Source organism: Lycorma delicatula, chromosome 11 (genome assembly GCF_047948215.1).
Source record: "Lycorma delicatula isolate Av1 chromosome 11, ASM4794821v1, whole genome shotgun sequence".
Lineage (NCBI taxonomy): Eukaryota > Metazoa > Arthropoda > Insecta > Hemiptera > Fulgoridae > Lycorma > Lycorma delicatula.
This window is the reverse complement of record NC_134465.1, coordinates 60297673-60317124: the sequence shown is the minus strand read 5'-3', so window position 1 is coordinate 60317124 and position 19452 is coordinate 60297673. Positions and strand designations below refer to the sequence as shown.

Genomic DNA, 19452 nt, shown 5'->3' with positions numbered 1-19452 from the left:
TTCTCTGAAATACTATCTGAATGGTGGTTCCGGAGGCTAATTAGGAAAAAGAAAGAAGGTATACATACGCACTTAATAACACCTTGCGGAACATGTTAGCGAATCCGACACTGCCTAGGCGCCCGTAAATGGGGTTCCTGCACCTCTTTAAAAAACAAAAGGGCATGGACAATACTCCTAGTTTCAGTACTTAAAACAGAAGTTTCATAAAATTAGTGATGCAAAAATTAAAAAAGGAATATTGTGGGTCCACAAATACGTTCACTAATGCACGATGAAAAGTTTGAGGAACTCAAACAGCTTGGCAAGCATTCAAAAATGTTACTCAGACTTTTTTTGAGAAATCGAAAGGCGGAAAATTACGGTGATACTGTGAACGATCTTAAAACATCTTATAAAAATTTCGGTTGTAATACGCCCTTAAAAGTACACTTCCTGCACTCGCACCTAGATTTCTTCCTGAAAAATGTTGGCCGAGTGAGCGATGAGCTCGGGGAATACTTTCATCAGGAGATTTCAACTACGGAAAATAGGTATCAAGGCAAATGGAATCCTAATATGCTGGCCGATTACTGTTGGACCATCAAGAGGGATGCTCCACAGGCGAAACATAGCAGAAAATCGTCATTTCTTACTTTCTAGACGAGTCAAATGTTTGAATATTATGTATCTAAAATTGCACAAAGTATTAAAATGTTTCAAATTATAAATGCCTGTCTTTCGGAAACCTTGCGTAATAGGGGAAAACCGTATCATTTTAGAATTTAGGACAAAAATACTATCACAATTACATATATTTCTTCCTGAGACAAAAAAAATTCCTTTTAGTTCACCAGCGTTATTGAATGACTCTCATACATTAATATAATATCATTTTAAGTAGAAATTATTAACATTTTACGAAACATTAACAAAAAAAAAAAAAAAGTAAAGGAAAACAAATAAATAAAAAAAACAATCATTAAATTTTAACTTATTTATTGAACACATTATGAAACTAAAATGCCAAACTGAAATATATTTTTGTTGATAAAAAAAGAGAAAAACCAAAGTCAAAAGTTTTATTAAAGTATAAAAAAAAAAAAAAAAATAACTCTTCAAAAGTTATATAAACCAAAACCTCTTACCAAGATATAAAATTTTAATGTATGTTATTGACCTGTAGTAGAGAGATCGAGACTTAACTCGACCTTTTGGCACCTCATCTATTTGTGTATTTCTGACGTACTTACAACAAAACGCGTTTTTAGGTTTTATGAAATTTTACAATAAGTTCTCTGTGCAGTTAGACAGAGCCGTATATGCATAAGAATTTTTTACAAAACTGTTTATGACGGCTATATTGATATACAAAAAAAATAAATAAATAAAAAAAATAGTTGCTGCAATAATTTAAATGAAAAACACAAATAAAACTAAACATAAAACATATGTAAGAAGCAAACATTCTTATAAATGACTATCAAGAGGAAAAAGGAACTAATAATCAGTTATATCGGCCAGCGGCAAAGTTTCTCTGCCAGGGTGCGTTATGGTCGTTAAAGAAACCAACATTACGTCCCAGACAAACCATGAATCAATACACAGCGCATCAAAATCTACACGAAAAAATAAAAAGTATTCAAATAAAAAATTTATATTTAGTAATCTTTTTAAGAGTTTGGTATAAAACAGAAACAACAACAATAATCCGTAAAATATTTTTTTTATAAATAAAAATTTTTAATCTGGATTTAGAAAAAATAAAAGAAAATAGTAATATAATAATAATAATAAAAATAATAATGAATTTATAAGAAAAGTAAATAAATGGTACAGGCAATTTGTCATCAAAATAGGCTATCTTTCTTTCTTTTTCCTGTTTTGCCTCCGGTAACTACCGTTCAGATAAAACTTCGGAGAGGATGAATGAGGATGATGATATGTATGAGTGTAAATGAAGTATAGTCTTGTACAGTCTCGACCGTTCCTGAGATGTGTGGTTAATTGAAACCCAACCACCAAATAACACCGGTATCCACGATGTAGTATTCAAATCCGTGTAAAAATAACTGGCTTTACTAGGATTTGAATGTTGTAGCTCTCGACTTCCAAATCAGCTGATTTGGGAAGACGCGTTAGCCACTAGACCAACCCGGTGGGTTCATCGAAATAGGCTGTATTTGAAAATCCTTACCTACCGATTGATCTTTTGTCCATGCGTTAGGGATGATGAGGCAAGCTTAACACCCGATTTTTAACATCCCCCTCCCATAGATTTTTGAAAAACTCGAAATACTCAAAACGTTTTTGAAATGCGTTTTTCTCTGAATCTATCCATTTTAGAGAAACGTTTTTCAAACAAAAAATGTAGAGGACATTCTCCTCTACAATTAATGTCTTTGAAGTTATGCCGTATAATTTGAAATTGAAAACTAGGTGGCGCTGAAGTTGTAAACGACTAGACAGGTTTCGAACACGTGTCCAATTCATAACATTTTCACACTTTCACAAGCTACAGCTCCAAAACGGTAAGTCGTACAAGAAAATTGTATAAAAATAAAACTTGTCTGTTTTTTGGAGATTAACAACTTTTTCAAATGCAATACAGACGAAAAACAAAATTTTCCGGTGAAAAGCCCGAAAACACGTCTTTTTACAACTTTAGCGCCACCTAGTATTTCAATTTCAAATTATACGGCGTAACTTCAAAGACATTAAATGTAGAGGAGAATGTTCTACATTTTTTGTTTGAAAAACTTTTCTCTAAAATGCATAGATTCAGAGAAAAATGCATTTGAAAAACTTTTTTGAGTTTTTTAAAAATCTATGGGAGGAGGGATGTTAAAATCTGGGTTAAGCTTCCCTCATCACCCCTAACATATGGAAAAACCATCAATCGGTGGGTAAGGATTTTCAAATAAAAATACAAATTGACTGTACTAAAATCTATATAAATAAAAATATAAATGTTTGTTTATTCAAAATCTTAAATCTCCGAAATTTTATCACCGATTGCTTTGAAATTTTGACACAACGTTGCATTCGAATGCGTACGTGTTTTTAAATACCTACTATTTATATACCTAAGATTTCACACCTGCGATAGGTAAAAACATGCTTTTTCTGAAAAAAAAACAAAAAACAGTGCTATCTATTGGACGTAAAAGGAACACACGGTACACTATATATTTTACGATTCTATTTCAATGTGTCTGCTGTAGAATAAAAAACTACTGGACTGATTTAGGCGCGGAAAAAAACGTGAGAAAGGGAAAAATTGGAAAAGGGGAAACCGGGAAAAGGAAATGGAAAGGAGAAGAGGAAGGAAAATGGGAGGAAAATTGGAAAATGGGGGAAATTGAGAAAAGGAATATGGAAAAATTAAAATGGAAAAAGACAAAGGTTAAATTTTGTGAATTTCCGTAATGTTCATTTTGTTAATGTTTTATCAAACTTTCAATTGTGTTCATTTAATCTATATATATATATATATATATATATATATACTCATATCTAGCAATAGCGAAACACTGCCGGGTCTGCTAGAATATAAATAAATATAGAAAGAAAATAGGAAGTTAAATAACAATAAAAAAAAGAAAAAAAAATGAACAATACTTTTTAAAAGATCTACTATTTTTTCACCGCAACAAAGAGTATAATGCGTGATTTACAGAACAAAAAAGACAAAAAACAAACCGGAAAATACGAATAATTATTTGCTCGCTAAACAATTATGTAAAAATTATATATATGTATACTATATATAATTAAAAATAATTTTAAATAACAAATGATAAAAATCATACTAATATTTAAGTCCATTAAATGCGTCCTTCAACTAAAAGACAAAAAAGAATATTATAAAGATAGGATATAGGAATAAATGACTGTCCATTACTTACAAAAAAAAAGAAGGGGTAATGTAGATTTTTATTACAAGGAAATATGGTTGGGAGGAGGGATTTATAGTTATACAATCATGAGAATTAAAAAAAAAAGATATAAATATAAAAATCGGATTTCAAAATATTATTAAATTACACGCTATTCAATTAGTATAAGTAAATTTTATTTTGTTAAGTTGTCGTACCTGATTATTTTTGTATAGATTTACCTTTGTAATATAATTCCTGTAATGAAATAAATAAAAAAGAAAGGAATTTTTAAATGGCTTAATAATAATAATAACAACAATAATAATAAAAAAAAACTATTTTAAAATCATATGTAATGCACATCGAAGTCGACAGTTTACTGTCTTCCGTCCTCTTGTACAGAAGTCATTAAATTAACAACATAGTCAAAGAGTTTAGAAGAGACAAGAAAAGGGTTTTAATTCTACAAGGATATTTTTTCTTTAATATTACACTACTATATTTTTTACAGGTTAGTAATACTATATTTTTTTATTTAAATAAACTTTTTTTAAAAATTAAAATTTTTTATTTAATGATATAATTAAAAAATTTCAACCCTGCAAGCAACGGTCATTTTTAAACTTTTTAAAAGTATTGAATAGTAGTTACAATTATTATTTTTTTAACCTCCAGGTCCACCGTTAGGTATTGGCTTAAGAGAATGAGATGAACGACAAGTAGCGTGTTTGAAAAAATCCCATGCCTCACCGGGATTCGAATCCGGGACCTCCGGATGAAAGACCGAGACGCTACCACTCGCGCCACGGAGGCCGACAGTAGTTAAAATTTAAAAAAGAAGTATCTATCGTATATTTTTTTTACGGAAACTATAGCAGAACTTTTGAAAATTAAATACATAATTATTAAATTCAATTATAAATATTTTTTTATTTAAATACTATTTCAACATATATCATCCAGCATTTATACGTAAGTTTTGACAGGAAGAATTTTTTTTTTAAAACGTTCTATATTTGACGTCATGAAGCATTAATACAACTAAATTCAGTCTTTTAATTTCCAATCGATCTTAATCCTTTACTTCAATTATATATTTGAGAGGATTTAATTTTTTCTAACGATTTTTTTTCCTTTTCCCATCATAAAATTGGAAAAATTAACCTATTACCATATTAGAGCTATATTCAAGTTAAGTTTTACGAAAGAAATTTAATTTAGTAAGTTTAATCGATCAAAAGTCCTGAATATTTTTCGTATAAAAATTTTAATTTTTAAGTTACGTCGAAATTATTGGGCAAGAATAATAAAATGTGAATATAGAAGAAACGTCTAGTTTTTCCATGAAACATTCCCATATTCTAAGGGCTGGTGGAAGATGCACAAAACCACATAAAAAAACCCCGTTAAGCAGTTCTACGCAAAAATACCAACTTTTCGTTAATTTAATTTGTTTTTAATATATAGTCAAATTTGGTCGTCGACGTTCCAAATAGCAGCAAAATAACGAACCACGTTTTTAAATTGCTCCGTTCTAATTTTTTCGTCCTTAAATTGAACTTTTTTTTTTGTCTTCAGTCATTTGACTGGTTTGATGCAGCTCTCCAAGATTCCCTATCTAGTCGTTTCATTTCAGTATACCCTCTACATCCTACATCCCTAACAATTTGTTTTACATATTCCAAGCGTGGCCTGCCTACACAATTTTTCCCTTCTACCTGTCCTTCCAATATTAAAGCGACTATTCCAGGATGCCTTAGTATGTGGCCTATAAGTCTGTCTCTTCTTTTAACTATATTTTTCCAAATGCTTCTTTCTTCATCTATTTGCAGCAATACCTCTTCATTTGTCACTTTATCCACCCATCTGATTTTTAACATTCTCCTATAGCACCACATTTCAAAAGCTTCTAATCTTTTCTTCTCAGATACTCTGATCGTCCAAATTTCACTTCCATATAAAGCGACACTCCAAACATATACTTTCAAAAATCTTTTCCTGACATTTAAATTAATTTTTGATGTAAACAAATTATATTTCTTACTGAAGGCTCGTTTCGCTTGTGCTATTCGGCATTTTATATCGCTCCTGCTTCGTCCATCTTTAGTAATTCTACTTCCCAAATAACAAAATTCTTCTACCTCCATAATCTTTTCTCCTCCTATTTTCATATTCAGTGGTCCATCTTTGTTATTTCTACTACATTTCATTACTTTTGTTTTGTTCTTGTTTATTTTCATGCGATAGTTCTTACGTAGGACTTCATCTATGGCGTTCATTGTTTCTTCGAAATCCTTTTTACTCTCGGCTAGAATTACTATATTATCAGCAAATCGTAATTGAACATAATTCAAGAATAACTCAACCAATCTTCATCAAATTTTTGTATGCATAACTTCAGGTACATTATTACAGCAAATCCTAAATTTCAATGAAATTGATCTAGCAATTTTGGAGATTTTCAAGCCACAAAATTTAAGCTCTAAATTGAGTGTAATTAAAAAACGATTAAATCAATTTTCATCACATCTTCAATTTTTTGTTTGTTTTGTTTAACTTCCGGGTCCACAGTTAAATTATTGCTTCAGAGGATTAGATGAATAATTTGTAGCGTTTGTGAAAATTCCATGCCTAACCGGGATTCGAACCCGGGACTTGCGGGTGAAAGGCCGAGAAGTTATCACATCTTTACTTGCACAACTTCAGATACACTATTATAGTATACCAAAATTTCGATGAAATTGAACTAGTATTTTTGGAGATTTTCGAGATACAAAATTTTATATATAGAAAAAAAATTATAAAATGTTATAATTTTATAATGATACTGGGTATAAGGAAACCCCAATTTAAGTGAATGGTATTTTCGTACTCCTCACTTAAAACGCCAAAAACATTAATTTTCAAACCCCCCCCCCACCCCAACAACCATACTTTCATCATGCGATAAAAACTAATACCGAACCTTTCTTCGAAAAGTAAACGAAAAAATTTTTTTCCCTAAAGATATTCAGAGACAAAAGTATAAATCTTACTTTCTACGGATCTTCCCTACACTTCTACAAAAGAACTGTATATATACACAGGTGGTCCCAAAGAAGTTGCCCAAATTTTAGGAACTAATTCAAGGACATCAAAACAAACAAAAAATGTTCACGTGAACAAATATTTTATCTCACATAATTTTGCCTGTCCACCATTTTGTGTTTTTTTAATAAAATTATTAATTAAAATATTAAGTACGGATTTACATATTTAAATGAAGTTAAAGCAGCAAATGTACCCCGATAATATCTTCTACAAAATAAATATGTTTTAAATTTTACCTTTGAAAATTCTAAAATGGGCGGTCAATTAAATGTTTTATTAAAGAAAATGTTAAATGAACAAAATGACACCTAATTACACTGACACCGATTGATTTGACTGTAATTATTTAAGTGGTTAGCAAAAATAATGCATTATAACAATTTTGTACCAGTTTTCTATTCTTTCATTTTTTTAAATTTATTTAAAATAAATAATAATTTCCATTATTTTATTTTATATTTATTTTTTAACCTCCGGGATTATCGTTAGGTATTACTTCAGAGGATGAGATAAATAGAAATTTTTGTAGCATGTGAAAATGCCATGTCTGACCGGAATTCAAACCCGGGACCTCCGGATGAAAGAATTATAATTTCCATTATTAGTAATAATAAAGTACACACAATTTTCAAACTGTCACAAATCTCAAACACAAATATCTAAGCTGTTTATCAATCGATTTGAACAAATGAGGTGTCAAATAAAGCTTTAAAATCTTATATAACAAAACATAATTGTATAAAATCTGATATTTATAAAGTTGTTAACGATTAAAAAAATTAAATGGGCGATTTTTTATAAACCTATTTATTTTGTAGATGTCGAGTAAACGTACAACAAATTTCAATGAAATATCTCAACCCGTTCTTAAGACAGACAATATTTTTATTGAAAAAATAAAATATGGTGGATAAATGAAAAAAAAAACAAGATTTTCATGTCCTGAATCTGTCCTCACGTTGTCAACACCTCCCAGGACACTTTGTAAGTACATCTATCTGTACCTATTAAACAAGAATTCCAGGCTGATTCATAATCGACGCCCAGCAAAAGCAACTAAACATAAATTGATGAAAATTTGTATTCACATTTTTCTTACGGTATAAGTGTAAACTAAGTAATAATTTTTTTTGAAATTCCGAGTTTAAAGAATTGGGTAACATTAACATTTTAATTTTTTTTAATTTCTCTGAAACAAATGAAGGTATGAACTCTTTGGTGTATGTAATCTTAATTTAAATATTAAAAATGAATATCTAGATTTTTTTTGAAATTCCATCTTGAAAAAGGTGAAGTAAAGTAAAAAAAAAATTGAATGATTGCAAATTTCCCTAATATCGAATATACAAAACGAGATATTCAATCGATTTCAGCTTGACTGTACTTTTCTGACATACATAATGTTTAACGAGGAATCTGCAATACTTTACAGGCGTATTCCGCTAATCAAAACAATGAAAAAAGTACATATAAACATAGTTCTGGAAACGCTTCGTTATCGAAAGATTTCGCCTGCATCTTAGCTCCCCCAGAGAAATGAGGTCATACTGAAATTTTTTGGACGTTAATCTAGCCGCTAAATTAATGATTTTCTATGGTTTTTGACCTGAAAAATTCAATAAAATAAGTCTCACAACTGTATCCCCTTTAGTTTTTAGGATATCCGATTTAAAATCCAAAATTACGAGTCCAAAAACAACTTTTTAATGATTAGCTTAAAATAACTTTCTTAAATAAGTAATAGATGCACAAATGTTTTCTACAAAGTTGTACAGAATTTAATTCTTAAAAAATTATGTAATCAACGTCTATGAACACTCAAAACAATGTTTTCAAATTCGTTTTTATTTTAAACCAAACACAACTAAAAGGTTATGAAAACTGAACACTGGAAACGAAAATTTAAATTATAGGCTTATTTGTCTCAAAATAATTTTAAGTAAACGTTCACTTAAATATTCCACAATATGTTTCAGTAAAATTACTTAATTTGATATTTGATAAACTTACAGTGAATATTACATTAGCTGCTCAAAATGTTCACCTCCATCGGCAATACATCAGCGCAACGATTTAAGGATGCCACTGCCTCCTCCAACATTCGTGGGCTCTTTTTTTTTCTTGGGCGGTAACCATGATTATTGTAAAACTTCACGTTCATTGTTGGATTTTTGAGCAAACACTAACTAATGACTTTATGTGTCCCCATACAAAGAAATCGAACGGGTTCAAATTAGGGGATCTGGTTGGCCACGCTATTGGTCCTCCTTGGCCCATCCACCTATTTGGGAATGTTTCATTAAGATGCTGAGTGACACGGCTATCAAAATGTGTTGGGGCTCCGTCATGTTGGAAATACATAACTCTTCGCGTTACCAGTGGAACATCCTCTATATGTATAGTAAGTTCATTTTGAAGAAAATTTAGATAGGCCTGCCCACACAGTCGAAAACGATTATGACGTAAGGTCCGATCAGAATACTTCCTACTACACCGCATCAGACATTTAACGAAAACCGACAATGGTAGTTTGATTCTGAGGTAGCGTGCTGATTGGTGACATTCCACATGTGTTTCTTGAACTGTTTATACTAGCTAGTTATGTTTGGTTTTCAATAAAAACGATTTTAAAACAGTGTATTCAGTGTTCATAGACGATAATTACATCACATTTTTAAGAATTAAATTCTCTACAAGTTCTGTAGAAACGTTTATGCATTTATTACTTATTTAAGAAAGTTATTTTAAGCTAAACATTATAAAGTTGTTTTTTGTACCCCGTGACTTTTTAGTTGTTTTTAAGTCAGATATCTTAAAAACTAAAAAAAAAAAAGGTGTGGGACCTATTTTATTGAATTTTTCAGATCAAACCATAAATAAAATCATAAATGTTGCCTCTAGATTAACGTCCAAAAATTTCAGTACGACCTCATTTCACTGGAGGAGCTGAGATCCAGGCGAAATCTTTCGATAGTTGTAACTCGTTAATGAAGCGTTTCTAGACCTATATTTACATGAACTATTTTTAATTATTTTTATAAGCGGAATACGCCTTTAAAGTATTGCAGATCCCTCGTAAAACACTGAGTATATCTAAAAACCTTCTTTTTTTTGAGCGGGTGCGACGCGGCGGGTAAACCAACACAGTTGTTACTTTGTCAACCACTGCTACTGTGTATGCGACGCGGCTAATAATAAGTGTTCTGCCCAAAGGCAGGTTTTCACATGGCCACCCTCCATTCTCCTAGATTCTGTACCATCCGTTTTATTTTATATTAACTTCCTTCCCTTTTTATATTATCTATCATTTTCATTCGTTTAGGACCTCTTGCCTTCCTCCCAGTTACAAACCCTACCAATGCCATCACCAACAGGCAGTCACGTCTCAGCCAATGTCCCAACCAACTGCATTTTCTTACGTTTATTATTTAAATAAACTCGACTCGGCTGGCCTCCGGTTATTTGGCAAAAATATATAATAAAAAGAAATTTTTAAAAATGAGTAACGAAGTACGGTCTCCTCCCAGTTTTTTTTATCGGGTAATACTAAGAATTACGCAAAAAATATTTTTACCGGTTCGTACGGATGGATAACCAAGTGTAATTGCTATTTTTAAGATGGACGCTGAATTTCTAAAAACCGCATTCTTCAGATCACTCAAAGTTTCAGTTCCTGTACTTAAATTGTTGCTAAACAAAACTGATGCTATGAAGAAATTACAGTACACTGATAGTTTTTATAAATTGAACGGGTTTTAATTTTATTTATCATTATTATACTCACAAACATGAGTGGAATGAACAGAGTGGCTAGAACGTAGTGCATAGAACACAAAAAACAATGGCTAGACGGGAAGGGGAAGCGAAGCTAATCGGCTAGTATATATATATATATATATATATATATAAAACACACGGGTAAAGAGAACATTAGGAAACCGCTTTTTTAAAATTCCTTTTATCTGGTAAACCACAAGTATTTTTTAAAAAAATAAGAAACAATTACGTCAGTCAATTCAGTTCCTTCAAATCGTAATATATGTTAATGCCAATTGCTTCATTGAAAAGAATCAATTGTGTAAATAGTTATTAATGAAGGCGATGCAACAGAACGAACATATTGACGTCACTCATTATCATAGAAACTCGTACAAGCTTCACATTACAGTTTACAATTACAATATTAGGTCAGTTGATTTATCTTTTCTTTTTTTTTTGCCTTCAGTCATTTGACTGGTTTGATGCAGCTCTCCAAGATTCCCTATCTAGTGCTAGTCGTTTCATTTCAGTATACCCTCTACATCCTACATCCCTAACAATTTATTTTACATATTCCAAACGTGGCCTGCCTACACAATTTTTCCCTTCTACCTGTCCTTCCAATATTAAAGCGACTATTCCAGGATGCCTTAATATGTGTCCTATAAGTCTGTCTCTTCTTTTAACTATATTTTTCCAAATGCTTCTTTCTTCATCTATTTGCCGCAATACCTCTTCATTTGTCACTTTATCCACCCATCTGATTTTTAACATTCTCCTATAGCACCACATTTCAAAAGCTTCTAATCTTTTCTTCTCAGGTACTCCGATCGTCAAAATTTCACTTCCTGACATTTAAATTAATTTTTGATGTAAACAAATTATATTTCTTACTGAAGGCTCGTTTCGCTTGTGCTATTCGGCATTTTATATCGCTCCTGCTTCGTCCATCTTTAGTAATTCTACCTCCCAAATAACAAAATTCTTCTACCTCCATAATCTTTTCTCCTCCTATTTTCACATTCAGTGGTCCATCTCTGTTAATTCTACTACATTTCATTACTTTTGTTTTGTTCTTGTTTATTTTAATACGATAGTTCTTGCGTAGGACTTCATCTATGCCGTTCATTGTTTCTTCTAAATCCTTTTTATCTCGGCTAGAATTACTATATCATCAGCAAATCGTAGGATCTTTATCTTTTCACCTTGTACTGTTACCCGTAATCTAAATTGTTCTTTAACATCATTAACTGCTAGTTCCATGTAGAGATTAAAAAGTAACGGAGATAGGGAACATCCTTGTCGGACTCCCTTTCTTATTACGGCTTCTTTCTTATGTTCTTCAATTATTACTGTTGCTGTTTGGTTCCTGTACAAGTTAGCAAATGTTGTTCTATCTCTGTATTTGAACCCTAACTTTTATAAAATGCTGAACATTTTATTCCAGTCTACGTTATCGAATGCCTTTTCTAGGTCTATAAACGCCATGTATGTTGGTTTGTTTTTCTTTAATCTTTCTTCTACTATTAATCTGAGGCCTAAAATTGCTTCCTTTGTCCCTATACCTTTCCTGAAACCAAATTGGTCTTTTCCTAACACTTCCTCCACTCTCCTCTCAATTCTTCTGTATAGAATTCTAGTTAAGATTTTTGATGCATGACTAGTTAAACTAATTGTTCTGTATTCTTCACATTTATCTGCCCCTGCTTTCTTTGGTATCATGATTATAACACTTTTTTTGAAGTCTGATGGAATTCCCCTATTTCATAAATATTACACACCAGTTTGTATAATCTATCAATCGCTTCCTCACCTGCACTGCGCAGTAATTCTATAGGTATTCCGTCTATTCCAGGAGCCTTTCTCCCATTTAAATCTTTTAATGCTCTCTTAAATTCAGATCTCAGTATTGTTTCTCCCATTTCATCCTCCTCAACTTCCTCTTCTTCCTCTATAACACCATTTTCTAATTCATTTCCTCAGTATAACTCTTCAATATATTCCACCCATCTATCGACTTTACATTTCGTATTATATATTGGTGTACCATCTTTGTTTAGCACATTATTAGATTTTAATTTATGTACCCCAAAATTTTCCTTAACTTTCCTGTATGCTCCGTCTATTTTACCAATGTTCATCCACTTCTGAACACTTTTCTTTAATCCACTCTTCTTTCGCCAGTTTGCACTTCCTGTTTATAGCATTTCTTAATTGCCAATAGTTCCTTTTACTTTCTTCATCACTAGCATTCTTATATTTTCTACGTTCATCCATCAGCTAAAAAGCAAAAATATCAGCAAAAATATAAGAATGATTTATCTTAAGAATGAATAAATTATTTTTTGCTATAAAATAAAAAAAAAAATAATTTCTAGTAAAGCTATTATTTCATCGTTAATTGATAAATTAACGGTCAAGAAAGATTTTTAACCAAGAAAATTTGAACAGTAGAAGTTAAAAATATAAAAATTAGTTTTTAAACGGGCTTTAACAGAGTAGCCCTTTAAGATTTGTTTTTTTTTTTTAATTTTATAGATTAAATTTCTCTTCTGATCCTGTACGAAATTTTAATATCAAATAGCTTAAAAAATTAAGAAAAAAATGGTCTACATAGTCGTTTTGAAGATATCTATTGACACTATCCTAGCATCATAGTTGTAGAACTATGCTGCAATAAGGAAATTATGGTAATCAGTCAAAAAATGGGGTACATTTCTCGACATTTCATGACCAAGGTACCCCAAAAAACTAAAAAATAAATGAGGGGTAATGTTTGCACTCACGTATGAACGTACATCTGTACATACGTTGACGAGTTTGAGTTTAATAACTTTTGACTAGATTAACCGATTTTGATGAAATTTTGTACAGAAACTCGTAAAATTTTGGGGATCAATATCTCTTGGAGGGTAAACAGATTTTTTTGGGTCAATTTTCTCAAAGTTTTGCAAATATGTGCTCTTTATATTAAGTTCAGTACATGCGTGTACGATTATCTTACCATTAAAAAAAAAAAGCTGACAACACAGTTGCAGGGGACTTTTCCAACACACGCGGCTTTTTTCTAATGCACAGCTTACACACACAATATAATTTTAAAAAAACATCAGTGTTACATTAGCGCTCCTTGTGGTGACAGGGGATACTATTGACGCATTATACCCACTTAGCCACTAGTTTAGAGTATTTAAACTCTGTTTAAATATTACTATTATTGCAAATAATAGTAATTTGTTGCAAATATTACTTGGCCTCCAAGGAGTCCAGACCTGACACCTTGCGATTTTTTCTTGTGGGTGTACATCAAAAGCGTTGTTTATACACAAAAAATTCGCGACATAAACCGCTTAAAAACAGTATTAATGAAGCAATGACAACCATTAACGAAGAAATGTTAACTAATGTTTGGAGAGAAGTAGGGTATAGAAAACAAAGCGCTTCTAGACCTATGTTTATTTGAAGTTTTTTCATTATTTTCATCAGTAGAAGATGTCCTGAAAATTTCTTCGTGGAACACTCTGTACATGCAAACGTTTTAAGTTCAAATTTATTACATTTGGGTTTTAAATTTTCACATAATATAATAAAAAATTATTTTGTAAAAAAAAAAGCTTTAAAATAATTTTAACTCCACCGGTCTGGTCTAAACGTTAACTCGTCTCAGATTTAACACCTGATTTTCGAAATCAAAGGTTCTAAGGTTGAAATCTCAGTAAAGGTTAGTTGCTTTTACACGGATTTGAATACTAGATAGTGGATACCGAAGTAGTTTGATGGCTGGAGTTCAATTAATCATACGTATCAGGAATGGTCGGCCGGAATCTGTACAAGACTACACCTCATCTACATGTCAGATGTATTATCCTCATCTCATTGGACCGTGGGAGAAGGTTTGCTTACGCTTCATTAGTTGATATTAGGGAAAAAATTCAACTTTTATTTTTAATAGTATTTTATAAAAGTTAAAAGGATGTTGCAAACGTGGTAATTTATAAACAGGGAGATATTGTATGAGATTTCTCTAATACATTTAAAAATTAAAAATAAAATCCCGGAACTAAGTAAATATTCATACATTTAAAAACGAAAAGCTATTTAAATTTTATACACATTAAATAAAATGAATAGAAGAATATAAACGCAATGACGAGGTCAGCAGACGGTCATCACGTCTAGGGGAAAGTGGAACAATATATATATATATATATATATATATTAAAAAGTCGCAATATAATTGAGAGACTGACTCGAAGAGAATGCAACAGGAGTGGTAAGTGGGAGAGAAAGAGAAAGAGAGATATACGGATTCAGTAGTTGAATGATAAAGACGAGAAAAAAATATCATTGAAAAGTATGGTGTTTACAAGTGAGGAATTTAAGACAGGGTAAATATCATCTTATTCTAGTCGTTTTTATAAGGAGTAAAAAAAAAAAAACTTTCACTATCTGATAAAAACTATTTATAAATAAATGGGATGCAGAACAACTATTAAGAAACACTAAAATTTCTATTAATTTCACTTCGAAGGGTGAAGTATACAAATGAATTTTATTTATATTTCATAAAAATTACAAAATTTAACATATCATGGATTAAAAGAAACTTAATCAGAAATAATAATTCCAAGCAATCTGTACTTGGAAAATGGATGCTTGTTACATTGTCCCGTATGCGTTCCTATATTATTCAACCGATTGCGAAGAAACTTTGGTGAGTTGTGCGCACGCCCGCGAAGGTTTCTGAATAAGTTTGAACTCGCTAGGAGGCGCTGGGAGTCAAGATATTTCAAAAAATTGTATTTACGGTCCGATTTGGTTCATATTCAGAATATGTGTTACTTACATGGAAATAAATATCTCTGCAAAAAATGGACTCGCTACATGACGCTGGGGTTGACATATTTGGAAAAATTGCATTTCAGACCTTCTTCTTTATTTATATATATATATATATATATATATATATATATATATATATATATATATAGAGAGAGAGAGAGAGAGAGAGAGAGAGAGAGAGAGAGTCATCATAAAAGAATGGTGCGGTTTTGAACATGGTTTAAATTAAAACAGAATTACTTACAGTTTACGTTTTTTTATTTTTCAAATTTGTCGTCTCAAACATTTTTTTACATAATTAATAAATTTCAATATGTGCGCCCTTAATCGCTCGACAAATGTCCAAACGATACTCAACTTCTCTCCAAACATTAGTTAACATTTCTTCGTTAATGGTTGTCATTGCTTCATTAATCCTGTTTTTTAAGCGGTTTAGGTCGCGAAATTTTTGTGTATAAACAACGCTTTTGATGTACCCCACAAGAAACAATCGCAAGGTGTCAGGTCTGGACTCCTTGAAGGCCAAAGTACGGGTTCTTGCCGGCCTATCCATCGATCTCCAATTTTTTCGTTCAAAGCGTCCGTGACCGATGCATTGAAGTGCGGGGAGCACCATCTTGTTGGAAATGAAGTCGATGAATGTTTTAGAGTTCATCCGGCTGAGGAAAGCAATAATCGGTTAACATGTCAAGATACACAACTCAATTAATTGTTTTTTCAGCAAAGAAGAAAGGCCTTATTACACGACTTTTCATCACTCTACACCAAACATTAACTTTAGGCGAATCGCGTTGTTTCTCAATAATTGCGTGTGGGTTTTCAGAGCTCCATATTCGCGAATGGATTCGGAAATGTCTGTTAACACATCCATTCGCATGGAATGTAGTTTCGTCTGTAAAACTTTTATCATCTAAAAATGATTCGTTTTCACTTATTCTGTCTGACATTTCAACGGTCCGATTTGGCCCATATTCAGAATACGTATTAGTTACGTGAAAAAAGTATTTTTGCAAAATATGGACCCGCTAAGTGGTACTGGGGTCGAGATATTTCGAAAAATTATATTTATAGACCGATTTCGCTCATATTCAGAATATATATTAGTTACATGAAAAGAAAGTTTTTTGCAAAAACTATGCCCGCAAGGTGGCGCCGGTGTCGAGATATTTACGAAACAAACAAATATACAAACAGACTTTCTTCTTCTATATATATATATATATAAAAGGGAATTTTCGTATTTGTGTCTGTTACAGATTAAAAAACTACTGGACCGATTTACGCGCCGGTTTTTACAAAATGATCCGCGTTATCCGGAGAATGTTTAAAGTTACTGAAATCCTCGATTTGACCAATAGAAAAAAATTTAGGGGTATTTTAAACCGACTACTGTGTTTAGAGAGTAGTTTGAATTAAATCCGGTAGGTAGTACTGTTCTGACAATTAGAATTATTTACATTCTGACTTTTATAAAGTGAAAGGTTAGATTTTATGAAGTTCCGTAAAGTTCCGTTTTTTATCAAATATTCAGTTGTGTTTTTTAAACTCTCTCTCTCTCTCTCTTTCTCTGTATATATATATATATATATATATATATATATACTCAAATGTAGCAATAGCGAAACACTGCCGGGTCTGCTATAATTTTAATAAAAAAACAAGCTAGCAGATGAATTATGAAAATAATTTCACTACATTTTGGAAAAAAACTCCAATTTGAAGTTTCAAAACACTTTTAACCAGTTTATATAGTTTAAAACTTTTCTGAAATGTTACCGAATATTATAAAACATGAAAAATACAGCTGATATAAAACAGCTGATGTGGTTGTATCACATCGATCGGACGGTGGCGCATACACTCATCAATGGGCCACTGAAAGAAACTTTAATTTAACTAAATTTTTTGCATTTTCGTATTGAAAACGACCTCCTTTAACATCAATCCAACACTGGACACGTTTGAATTTCTTTTCATACACTTTAACCAGGGGATGTACGGAAATGTCTCATACGTATGCAGTTATTGAGGTTTTTAGTTCGTCAATCGCGCATGATCTGTTGCGATACACTGCTTGTTTCGCTCCCCCCACAGAAAATACTCCGGGGGAATCCCATCGGACAATCGTGCAGGCCACAAACCCCTCGAAATAATTCGTTCACCAGATATATTTCGTAAAAAAGTCATTGAACTTTTAGCTGTGTCCGCTTTAAGGCCATCTTATTGTAACCAACCGTGACCGATTTCCACTTCTGTTAACTGACTAATGAAGTTTGTTAAAACAGCACAATAACGATCACTATTAACTGTATTTTCAAAAAAGATTGGACCCACACAATGAGCGTTCCACTCACACCGACCCATACTCCAATTTTGATTCGTGTTAAGATTGTTCGTATAATTCACAGGGGTTAGCTGTCAACAGCAGTCTTTTGTGAATTAATATACCCTCCCACATGAAACCGCACAACGGAATAAGGAGGATACCTACGGAATTATCATCAATAAAACGTTTAAACCATTGACAATAATTTAGAATTTTGGCACGATCTGAATGTAAATTTCAGTTCTTTTCTTACAGGTTAATGTGTTGTAGCAAATCCGTTATCTTTTTTCTGATTAGCCTGTGGAACCACCGTAAGGTATTACTTCAGAGGATGATATGTATGAGTGTAAAATGAAGTGTAGTCTTGTACAGTCTCAGGTCGACCATTCCTGAGATGTGTGGTTAATTGAAACCCAATCATCAAAGAACACCGGTATCCGCGATCTAGCATTCAAATTCATATAAAAGTAACTGCCTTTACTAGGATTTAACCTTAGAACTCTCGACTTCGAAATCAGCTGATTTGGGACGACGAGTTCATCAATTAGACCAACCCGGTGGTGTAAAAAGTCCGATATCTTGCTGCTGTGCTAACTTACGCATTGACTTTGATGGAATTTGAGCCATAGGATCCGAAATACCAAGTAGCTTCTTTTTTTTTAGTTTGTGTGGTCTTCCGCTTCGATCAGCTTCTTCAACAGAGTCTGTTATCCGACAATTTTCGATACGAGTTCGAACTGCATCGCGGCGTGGAAAAGGAATATTTAGAAACTTTTCAAAAGATTTGTGCTTCACTAAATCAGTATACATTTCATCTACACGAAAGATGTGTTTCAATGAGAAAAATGCGTTCCTTTACCCAGATGAGAAACAAAACGAAATGAAACAAAGCACGTTCAATCAGAAATCAACCACTGGCGTGTTGGTTTATGAATGACATTTTATTTACTGAACGACGCCCAACGAATCCACAAGGTAACCGATCTAACGTCGAAAGAACAGAATGTAACACATAATTGTAAAGCATACTGGATAGCGACTTTCCGAACACTCAGTACCTCATTTGTCGGAGTTTTTGTTGATGCGGTCTTATAAATGGTGCACAACCGTCGTGTTTCCTTAGAGTATTATAAATATATTCACAGTACCAGTTAATTTAAGTAAAATGGCCGCCTTAGTTTAAAACTTTTAACGGTTTTTGAGATTTATTTTGTTTTTAAATTTATTTTAAAAATCGTTTTTACCAGTTTACCGTTACTCTTTTTGCATTTAATATCGGTAGTTTTCAGATTGGTTTGCTCGGCATTTCTCCCGCCACCACACCATTCGGTCGCCTTAAAAGCATAAGACCGAATGTCTCTGCCACAAACGGACACTGAGCCTCGAACAGTTTAGCGACCAGTATCCTAAATAGCTCGTAGAGCTTACCCAACAGCGTGAGCGGACTAAGCGCGGTGTCATCCACCACCGGCTTAGGCGTCCTAACCACTCAGTCGTCATATATTTGCTAAAATGGGTAGGCGCACCCCGTCAACTACTAAAAATGACATCATAAATTAAAATTTATTTCGTCTA

At 32.2% G+C, this 19452-nt stretch overlaps 2 protein-coding genes across 3 annotated transcripts in view; one reads left to right on the top strand and one right to left on the bottom strand.

The window, feature by feature from the left end:
- lilli (AF4/FMR2 family member lilliputian) overlaps positions 1 to 19452 on the bottom strand; it is a 629406-nt gene that overhangs the window by 476503 nt on the left and 133451 nt on the right. The window lies entirely within an intron of this gene.
- The window catches only part of LOC142332196 (alpha-tocopherol transfer protein-like), an 82860-nt gene continuing 67647 nt past the window's right edge, over positions 4240 to 19452 (top strand). For both annotated transcript variants that reach the window (XM_075378480.1, XM_075378479.1), the window contains exon 1: positions 4240 to 4371. The gene's annotated coding sequence lies outside the window, so the exon portion shown is untranslated. The remainder of the gene's footprint in view (positions 4372 to 19452) is intronic.